An 11,984-nucleotide genomic window follows, 5' to 3' on the forward strand; every position below is an offset into this window, starting at 1 on the left:
GCAGAACTTTTGATAAGAAATGCATGTAGGTAGCTGGAGACTTGATATGGCGGTGGCCTTGTGAGTCTTGGAGAAAGGTTGTAGGCTGAGCTGAGCATGGAGGAAGGGTACTCCACAAGCAACAGAGCAGCCTACCTTCACGCAAGCCACATGGGCTTGAGCAATGGGCCTGACAATTAGGCAACTAGAACGAACTCAAGTCAAGAATCCTCTCCTCCACATGATATAGAATGAGCTATGTAATGCCCCTGGGAATCTTGAGTAATGCTAAGGAAGGGCCTTTTAGTAATTAGTATTAGGCATGTTGACAAGAGAGTTCAAAGTAAAATACATTTTGATTTTTTAAAATAAAGTAATATGGCTTTTGCTTCATGCAAGTCTTATAGACAAAAGTCATATCTCTTACAGTTAAAATAGATATAGATATAGATATAGATATAAATGTGCTAAGTATCAAAATAGAGAACATACTGTGTGCTAGAATGGCTCATAGGAGAAAATAACTACCACATCTCCTACATTTTAAAGCTTGTTTGATCACTTTAGTGTTTCTCCATTGGAACATGTCTTAAAACTGATGCATATTTTTAATATTCTATTTGTTTTCCTTTGATTTGCAAAAAATAAGCTGATATTTTAGAATTAAGAAAGTATCATAATTCCCTGTATGGAAATAAGAGGGAAAGAAAGATATCATAGAGGAACTGATTTTTTAGTTGACTTGAAAGATGAGTAGTGAACAAAGTCGAGTAAGGACAGCATGTGTGGAAGTAGAAATATGTGGAAAAATCACAGTGAGTACAAGAAAACTGGAGCATCATTGGCAAGCAAACGATTTGGCACCTCTTTGAACTAAAAGCACTTGTTGAGCACTTATTTAGAGGGTATGAAAAATATTAATAAAAAATTTTATGTAGAAACAAATTGCTTTACTGATTGATATCTAGTAGTTAAAGCGTAGTCAATGTTTTGAAAAACATGTGACCACTTAGTTAGAAGCACATTCAGAGATTAAACTTTTAAATAAAAAAATGAATCCTGTTTCCATTAAAAAGTGTTATGGCCTGCATTTTGAACCTTGGGATTCTGGCTATTTATAACTGCTTATGTGTAAGAAAGCTCAGAAAGGGTAGGGTAACTCTAGCAAGGAGAGTTTTGGGTTTGGGGGGTTTTTTTGAGACAAGGTCTCAATTTGTGGCCTGGCTTAGAGTAAGTACAGGGGCACAATCATAGCTCACAGCAACCTCAAACTCCTGGACTCAAGGGATCCTCCTGCCTCAGCCTCCCAAAGTGCTAGGATTACAGGCGTGAGCCACCGTGCCCCACCTGATTGTTTTGTATTTTTATTTTTGCTCAAGGGCTTGCCTCTTTTGACTGGAATGGGACCAAAAATTTACATTTTGCCTAGGACAGCAGATCAAAGCCTACATCATCTGGCAATGTATTTTCAACATAACCCAAACCTGGTAGCACTTTTAAAGGTTGGCACACAGTGAGGCTGTCCCTGTGTCCCATGCCTTCATCCAGCTCTGAGTTCAAGGAACTTCAAGAAACAAAGGGGAAGGAAGTAAAGATGTGTTTGTGGGAGGAATGGGAAATGAAGGAGTATAGCACATTATTGTTTTAATTAAATACCTGACATACACAATCTCTTTTGATCACATCATTACGATATAGATATCATTACCCCCATTTTAAAGATAGTGAAACTGAGACTGAGGAAGTTAACTTGCCTTAGACAAGGTTAATCAAATAGTAAGTAGAAAATTGAGTGTAGGTCCTCTGAATTACAACTCATGTGCTGCCCACTACTCTGCACATACGGCACAGTGGGAGATTGTGAGAGATCTTTTTTTGTTTATTCAAAGAAATAAATATATTTAATTTTTCAATAATTGTTTATGACACAAGTATTAAAGCAAATGGAAGAATAAAAGTGAATTATCCAACTAGTTTAGATTAGAAAAACACCATTTCTCCCAAAAATCCCAGTAAGAGAATTTTTTTGTTTATTCAGAGAAATAAATATATTTAATTTTTCAATAATTGTTTATGGCGCAAGTATTAAAGCAAATGGAAGAATAAAAGTGAATTATCGAACTAGTTTAGATTAGAAAAACACCATTTCTCCCTTTGTTACACTCTATAGAAGCAGCCCCAACACAATTAACAGGATTCCAGTTGTTAAGGGTGGAGGTCACACAGCTCAGAATCTGACTTATTCTAAGATACGTACAGTAACAAGAGCAATAACCACATAATCCAACCCGTGACTGCCAAGGTCTTTCCCACATCCTGGAAGGCTCCTTGTTTTCAATGGACTTCGTAGCGGTTGTGAAAACTGGCAAATTCAAATCAAAGCAGATGTGGTTTGTAAAGCTCTTTATAGAGTTAAGGTAAGCAAATTTATTTGTAGCAAAACATGGACAATGAAAGTCCTTTGGGATAAAACTTACTAAATAACGCTGCTGAAACACTGTAAATTTTTAACCACAAAGTAATTCCCTAGTAATCAGTTTCAAATGCTGACAAGATTGTTTTCTTCCTGGCTTCCTATTTCCGACCTCTCTAATTCCCTTCTTTAGCAACAGTAAGAATATTCCAAAATAATTATTTCCAAGGACTCTCTGTCGGCAGCTGTGAAACCTCTAAACTTCTGTTTTCCTTTGGCTAGTCATTAAGTGAGGTCAGTGTGGGGCTTATGTCACATTTTCTAGTTGAATTAATCAGCTTCTCAACTGGTAAAAAAATGTAAGGTTCTGGATTACCAACATCCCAAGAGTTTCAAAAACCAATTATGATTTTGCTATTATGTACTATGCAAAAAGTCTGTGCAAATTTTCTGAAATACGTAGGTTAGACATAGTTTGAACTCATTTCTTGGATATCTTATTTTAAAAATCAAGACCAAACATACTTTAAAATACCAGGAAAATTATTTATTATACAGATGGAAAACTAAAAGATATTCAAACCACAAAATTAAAGTCCTTTTTACAAATGTGCTCTGTTGCTGTTACATGAAGACACACACACACACACACACACACACACACTGTCCAGGTACTCTCTGGAGGAAGTTCTTGCTAAAATAGGTAGACTAGATTATAAACACAGTTTATGACAGTTATTTTATTGAAAGGGAGTGACCAAAAGCTAGTGTGCCTGGTGATGATTCAGCATACCTTTCTTTGGTAGAGGTTTAACACACCTATGAAAGTTTCTCTTCAGGCTCTTAAAGAGTTATCTGGCTGTCCAGTACTAAAGGGTACTCACCCATGACATAAAATCTAGTAGTTAAAATCATGGGTCATTTCTTCAGTCTCCTTAAATAATATTTAAAGAGCCCTTATATTGGGGTTCCAATTATCTTTTTAACCTTATATTTGCCCCACGTCATCCCAACCTATTCCCAGCAGCACGGAAGGAATATGGACTTACATAGACTTTCTTGTCATTCCTTCTTTGTACAAACAACTCTCTGGGCCTAGAAATACTTACACTCCTTCTGTGTCTGTCAGCATTTTAATTTTCTTCAGAGCTTTACTTACAAAGCAGCTCCACAGTGAAATCCTTTTCAGTCATTCTGAGAATTGAGCAGTTCCGTCTATACACTTTAATAACACTTTGTTTACACTTTGTTCTATCACTTAACACAATCGTGTATGCTCTACCACTAGACTGATTCCACTAATTTTTATAGAATGCTGGTGATGTGACAAGAAGTAAAAATGAGATTATGAAAAAACAGTAAACAAAAAATAGGAAAAAAAATAAGTCCCTGCAAAGAGGAGGCAAACCAAGCCCGATATTTATGTGCAACTTGAGGTTACGGGATCATGTCTGAGTCATCTTTGCATTTGTTCTAGCCCAGGGCTTGATGTATAGGAGACATAGGATGAATATTTATTGAAATTAACTGAATTGAATCAGAATTTCAGAGCTGAAATTTCAGATCAGATTTCCTGATCATGAATAAAAGAAAAACATTTCCTTAAGCAGGTATCTGCTTGTGTCACTGCTATACTCTGGAAAAAGTCAAAGAGGTTATTATACATAAAGATTATACATTTATTTACATAATGATTAAAACATTGTAACTCCTCCTATAGTAGAAACCTATTAGTCAAGAACCTGGCCTTGAAAAATTCTGAATGTAGTTAGACTATTCTTAACTATGTTCTATGGGATATTAATATGTGTCATGGGAAAACAGGAGTTTCATGAGGAAATAAATTTAAGAAACATTAAGTTATACCAAGTTAAAACATGTTTTATTATAAGACTTCTCAGAATCCCAGTATGTGTTGTAAATTTCTGAAAGGGGGGATGGTCTATGATTCATTTTCCAAACTTAGTTGACCAACGAATCCTTTTATCAAGGAGGATTATATGAAGGGTCACCATGTAATTCATTGCCCAAACTGGGACACTTGAGGGTGAAAGTGAGAGCTAGTTAATAATTATGCCAGGCCAACAGGTGCAAACTGGAATTGTGCCAGGAAAACCAGGCTGTATGGTGAATCTAGTCATAGGGGATTTGTTTTCTTTGGAATTCACTTTGGGAAAAAACTAAATTCATATGGTCAATAATAAGCCTATTTTATGTTAATACACATCTTAGTATTTGTATTGAAAATACCAACAGGAAGATCATAGCTCATTAAACATAATGATATATTTTGCTTTTCTAGCTCAGAGATTCTCGCTATTTTTATACCTCTTTTCCTGAAACTATGTAATTTGAAAGATAGGGTTATATTGTTGGGGAGGAATAATACACAATACACTCAGCAGTTAGAAAGACGGTGGAAGAATACTGGCTTCTAGCCTGGAGGCCACTCCACTCAAAATACTTGGATTGTATAGGTCAACAATCTCTTCTTTCTTTTATATTATGGGTACTGACCACACTGTAAATGATTTAAAGTAGGAAAAGGCAGCAGTATCTCAGGCTTTGATGCAAGGGGGAAAAAGCTTCATACAGGAATCACCATTTATGAAGTAACTCAAGTTCTAGACTATCAGTGTCCATAAAAACACAATAAAAGTCACAATTTAATTTTGCAGGTTCCAATAGCCCCCTTAAAAAATTTTAAATAACAGGTAGAGTTAATTTTAATAACATTTTAACTCAATATATACACAGTGTTATTTAAATATACAATTAATATAAAATATTAATAGGATGTTTTACGTTTATTTTTTCATTACCAAATCTTTGAAAATCACAATTCTGACTAGCCACATTTCAAGTGCCCATGTGGCCAGTGCCTACCATATTGGAGAGAGAGCTCTAAAACTACTCTTAGACATTTTATATTTGGCTGTTCAGATAATTTCATATATTCTTAGGTGACAATTCTAAGAAGGCTATACATCTTACTGAAGAAAAATGAACAATGAAAATAGTAGCTGGTATTTCTTATATTCTTATGTGCCAGCCAGTGTCAAGTGTTTGATGTATATTATCTGATGTAATCCTTGGGCCTATGTGGTACTTACTATTTTTATCACTATTTTATAAAATAGGAAACTAAGGCTGAGGAAGAAGAAATAACTTGCCCAAGGAAGTTGGCTAGTAAGATAGGGCAATGTAGTACAGTCTATAAGAGCAAGGATGGTGATCTTGTACCCTAGTTTCAAATTCCAGATGAAATCCTTAGCAATATGATTTGGGCAGCCTATTTACTGAGTAAAAGCAATCAGCTACTATGTAAGGATTTAACACAAAACCTGTCACATATCAAGCTCAATAAATATTGGCTTTGTTGGTATTTCTATTATTGTTAATGTTGTTATAAAGAGGCAGAGCCAGGAATCAAACTCTGTCTGATCTTAGGGCCTACACTTTTAGTGAAAATTACATAATTTGCATCCAAGCAACATATACTGTATTACAGCTAATTCCAAAAAAATGCAATAATTTTACTGGTCATTGTATGGTAGTTTTTGATGTGTATTTGATATGTTTGTTTTTACTTTGCAAACTTCCCAAAGATGTTTTAAAAGGCCAAAGAAATAGATAATAAGTACTCATGTTTTAAAAATGAGCCAAGGTGAATCAGTTCGAACTCTTTAGAAGAAAGACATTATGTAAATCCAACAAACTACAACTAATGCAAGTTTTAAATAATTATGACATTTCAGGCAATTAAGCTCGATTCTCTCCTGAATCTACACCATTAAACAGTTTATCTAGAGATGGAGCCTTTAAAAAATTTTATTTTGAAAATGTTCAAACATACTCACAACAGAGAAAATTTTATAATGAATTCCCATGAACCAATTATGCAGCTTCAACAATTAACAGCACCATTTGCTTTCTTTAATACCCTCACCACCACCATTATCTCCATTGTATTATTTTAAAGCAAATTTCAGATATCATATTATTTCACCTTTTCACATTACATTATATACTCCCAAAAGATAAGGATGCTCTAGGGAAAAATCTCAGGCCTATGCTGAAGATGCTATTGTCCAAAGGACAGACTTAATCTGAAAATCTGTTCCAATTCTTCCTCATTGTCACTGTCCCAAGACATTTCCAGGAGTAGCACCAGTATCAGAATTCAATTTGATCTTGGACAACAGTTCTCAAACTTTTTCTTCTTAAGACCCCTTTGTATTCTCAAAGTTATTGAGGACCTCATAGGGCTTTGTTTTATGTGGGTTATATCTATTGATGTTTACTATATTAGAAATTAATGCTGAGAAATTTTTAAAAATATTTATTAATTCATTTTAAAATATTCTGGGTGTGGTATGGCCCATGCCTGTAATCCTAGCACTTTGGGGGGCCGAGGCAGAAGGATAGCTTGAGGCCAGGAGTTCGAGACCAGCCTAGGCAACATAGTCAGACACCCATCTCAAAAAAAAAAAAGAAAAAAAATTCATTTTAAAATAACAATAAAGTTTAGTTGAAATGTGGAATCTGGAACCTTATATAAGCCTGTTACATATTAGTATGGATAACATATTTGTATTTAAATAGCCCTATTTTCCCAAACAAAAGTAAACTAGTGAGAAGAGTGGCATTGTTTTACAGTTTCACAAATCTCTTTAATGTTTGCTTATTTGAATTCATTTGCTTACTCATACTCTACTTCTGCATTTAATTTATTGCAATATATGGGTTAAAGAATATGAATAAGTATAATTAATTCGGGTAAGAATCCTTGATATAAACCAATAATATAGGTGAAAGTTTGGAGATTGACAATCGAAGTTTAAAGAAGAATAGGATATTTAGATTGTGAAAGTTATCTCCCTACTGATTGCTTACGAGTTACAAAAACAAAACTTGTAATTTTACAGTAGAAAAACCTGTGGACACCATCTTAACCAAGCTGACATCACCAAATTGCTGACATCATGTGCTGCTGATGGGATGCCTGAGATCACAATATCACTCACCTGTGCTCCTGCCAGAAGATTCATAGTCTGCATCTCATCACTGGGAAGCTTACATCAAAACACCCTGTACAAAGCAGTTGCCCCAGACTCTTAAAAATATCACTGTCATGAAAGATAAAAGAAAAAAAATGCTCAATTAAAACTCAATTAAAAGAAACTAAGAAAGACATGTCATTTAAGTGGAATGCATGATCATGAATTGGATCCCAGTCAATTGGCAAAATTTAAATATATATTGTATAATAGATAATTGCATCGAATTAGTGTTAAATTTTATGAATTTAACCAGTTTTTTTAATTTTTTTATTTCAGCATATTACAGGGATACAAATGTTTAGGTTACGTATATTGCCTTTGCTTCACCCAAGTCAGAGCTACAAGTGTATAGCTCCCAGAGGTGCACACTGCACCCATTAGGTGTGAATATACCCATTCCCTTTGCCCCCTTTCCTTCTGCCCGACACCTGATGAATGTTATTACTATATGTGCACTTAAGTGTTAATCAGTTAATACCAATTTGATGGTGAGTACATGTGGTACTTGTTTTTCTATTCTTGGAATACTTCACTTAGTAAACTGGGCTCCAGCTCTATCCAAGATAATACAAGAGGTGCTAGATCACCATTGTTTTTTGTGGCTGAGTAGTACTCCGTGGTATACCTATACAACATTTTATTAATCCACTCATGTATTGATGAGCACTTGGGTTGTTTCCACATCTTTGCAATTGTGAATTGTGCTGCTATAAACATTCTAGTGTAGAAGTCTCTTTTATAGAAAATCTTTTGTTCTTTTGGGTAGATCCCTAGTAATGGGATTGATGGATCAAATGATAGTTCTACTTGTAGCTCTTTGAGGTATCTGCATATTACTTTTCACAGGTTAATCATTGTTTTATGATTTTGTAAGAGATTATTCTTAGGAAACACTTAGGAAATGTAATGTCTGCAACTGTCTCTCAAATGATTCCTGAAAAAGTTGATATGAATAGGTAGTAGATAGATATAGAGTGACAAAGCAAATGTGGCCAAAAAACCCACAATTGATAAATCTGCTTGAAAGGTACATAGGAGTTTCTTGTGCTATTCTTACAAGACTTCTGTGGGAAAATTATTTTGAAATAAGTAATTAAAAATAAAAATAACAATTTAGAATTTTAGAAATTCAGCTAATATTTCTCCTGGTATAAGTTAACAATGAGTTATAGAAACAAACAAAAACATTAATGAAGAAATTTGCCCTGATCCTTTTCTGAAATTTTCCATTTCTGAAACATAAAAGAAGGAGATGGAAAAAATGAGTTCATGATGGAATTAAAATAATTCTGTTATTCCTTAGCACATTTTCTAAACTGAATACTTTGTTTATCAATACAAAGTTCTTTTTATAATCAAAATGTACTTATCTAGGACACAATCCAAAAGAGGCTCACAGTTTTATGGAAATAAATAATCTTTTTAAATTAATTCAAATCAACAAGTATATAGTGAAATCAAGTGCTAGCAATACATTAAGCACCTGGAAAAATGAAAAATAGAAACACAGAACCTATCCTCAAGGAGTTCATAATTACATCAAGCCAAAAACTTTTGCATTTGTGAATTAAAAAGTAAAATAAGTGGCATATAATTTAGTGCTCAAATGCTATGTCTCAGTGAGCCCTGTCCAACAGAAGTATAATGCAAGCCACACGTGTAATTTTTAATTTTCTGGTAGCTACATTAAAAAAGTAAAAAGAAACAGGAAGTTCATTATAGTAATATGTTTTATTTAACCCAATATATCAAAAATATTATTTCAACATATAATCAATATAAAAATGATTAATTTTTTACATTATTTTTTATATTGTCTCAGAAATCCAGTGTGTACTTTACACTTACAGCATATCTCTATTCACACCAGCTACATTTCAAGTATTCAGCAGACACATGTGGTCGGTGACTACCATTCTGCACAGAGCAAGTATAAACCATGGTGGGAGAATTTCTCCCATAAAAGTGACACAATGACAGTGTATGGCTTAGAAATAGTCTCATCATCCTGAGGATGCAAATGAGTTTTTGTTAACAGTAATTACTCAAATTTGGTTAGCTTGTTATTCTCCTATGTATTTCATAGGACAATGGTCTGTTTCAAAATTCCTTCACTGTAATTATTTTTGCAGAGTCTCCAGGAATATCCTGTGTGTGGTCACAACCAATCCTTTCACCAACTTTAGTTGAGAGATCATCTGAAGGGATGCATCATTGCTGTCGAAAGATATGTTCCCCGGTACCTCCCACATCTGCAGTTTAAGGATCAGAAAGGGCACGACATTTCACTCCCAACTCATCGTGCTGGTGCTGAAACGTGTGCTGCTCCAAAAGGTAAAAAATATCTCTCTCCAAACCTCATCTTCACTCATGAAAACAGCGCCTTCAGCTTCCACCTCTCTCCAAGGGGTTCTGATTTAAAACAAGATCAAGAAAGAGACATGTTGCCCTCCATTGCATTTGTTTCTAGTTCCCAGGCTCCCATGTATAAAATTTCCTCAGACTTCCTGCAACCCCAAACAAAAGTCCTCATGACAATTAACCCAAGGAAATCGGGCTCTTCTTAGGTTTGTCCTACCAGTTTCCAAAAGATTCCCAAGCATTCCTGAGTACCAGCAGTAGGCCCCAATCCAGTTTGAAACTGAGATCTCTGCCATGTAAGGATTTACAGGCAAGTTAAGATAACTCGAATGCAGAGACATATAGAAATATATCTCGCTTTGTATAGTAAACATTGTCTTGAAACTTTTATATAAATTGAAAATGTGTAAATTAATTTTATTTTAAAATGGATTAGAGAATGGTTAAGTGTTGGGTGTGCCTGTGAGAACCTCTTTGAATCTGATTCCTCTCGTTTTCCAGATGAGTAAAGTGGCCTGGCCAGTATGAGCTTGCAAACTGGAGGTACATGGTATTTCCTCTGTTTTTCCATACAGCTGCAGGTCTTCCAACTTCTGGGTTAAGGGGTTTTCCATTACGCCAGTTGCCTAGGGAAGTTTGCTATTTTAAAGATTCATCTGGAAAGTGATCAGAACTTTTGGAGTGTCATTTAACAAGGAGAAAAAAGAGAAAACAAAATCCAGAGATTAGAATCAAGAAGGCTAAATCTAAGTTTCTGTCACAAATGGGCTGCACGCAGCATTTTATATTATACATGGCACAAAGCAGAGTGACTTTGGTGTATTTTTGGTCTTATTCCAGATACAACAAAGTCATTGGTTATTTTCTATTTATAATTCTGGTATGGAATATAAAACATAGATTCTCATGGCATTTAAAAAATGTATAACTATTTTCTTAAAATATTTGAGTTGTTCTCCCATTCAATCATTCATGCTTTCAAGTGCTTATTTTGCACCTACAGTGAGACAAGAACTAAGCTAGGCTTCAGGTATACAAAGTACAAAAGACCTTTTCCTTGCACTCAAGTTGCTTGTAGAGGGACAGAAAAACGAGAAGGCAAGCAATTTCAATATTGTCTATGGGAAAGGTGCTCAAAGATGAGATACCTAACCTAGAGAAAACTTCCTGGAAGTAGGAAGATCTAAGCCAAGATACTAAGTATGAGTTGGAATTAGCAAGAAAAAGGGTGGTAAAGGAGGTGGGAGATAAAGAACATTGAGGTGAAGAGTCAGAAGGGAGTGTCTCAGAAGACCCAGAGGTGAGAGAACACATGTTCAAGGAACTAAAGAGTTTCAGGGTTGAGAATGGCAAGAGATGAGGCAGGTGAAATATATGTGAGTCAGATCAGAAAAAGACTTAAAGAATGCTAATGATCTAGACCTCATCCTGGGGGAATGGAAAACACTGAAGAGTTGTTGAGTAACTTGTGACAAGTCTGATTTGCATTTCAGGAAGATCCTCTGCTGCAGCATTGACTATGAATCAGAGGAAAAAGAGAGATTCATTAATTAGCAGTTGCAGCTATCCCAGTAATAAAAGGTAGCCATGGGATCTAGGGTGATGGTAACAGAGAAGGACTGCTGAGAACAGCAAAGGACAGATTTAATGGCAAGAAAAGGCAGAATTGACAGGATTTGGTGGCCAATCGTAGGTCAAGGCAGGGGGAGGGGAGCATACCACACTGAGTGAGCAAAGCACAGGGGCAAGAATTAAGCATGTGAGGTAATGTCGTATTCACCCTTGATTCCCCTCTGCAGAGCAGACCACCATGCGGGACAGAATGTGAAAGAAATGTTTCATGGATAGATGAATGTGGATTTATTGATTGGCTGACTAAATGAAATCATTAATTAAGAAATCAGAGAACTTGCAGGAAGAAGTTAAAACAAAAAATGACCATTGCTTAAGAAGAAGAAAGCTCAGTTTGAACAATTAAAAATTCCCATCTAGGTGGAGATTTCTTTGATATCTGAATCATGAGCTTACAGGATTTAAGTAAAGCAAACAGTAACGGTTGACTCAAACAATGACTTGGTTGCCGTAAGAAACACATGTGTGCACACACACACCCTAATGTAAACTGGAATTGTTGAAATATCATGTAGGAAATGTATATTAAGTAAAAA

The sequence above is a fragment of the Lemur catta genome, chromosome 11 (assembly GCF_020740605.2).
Source record: "Lemur catta isolate mLemCat1 chromosome 11, mLemCat1.pri, whole genome shotgun sequence".
NCBI lineage: Eukaryota > Metazoa > Chordata > Mammalia > Primates > Lemuridae > Lemur > Lemur catta.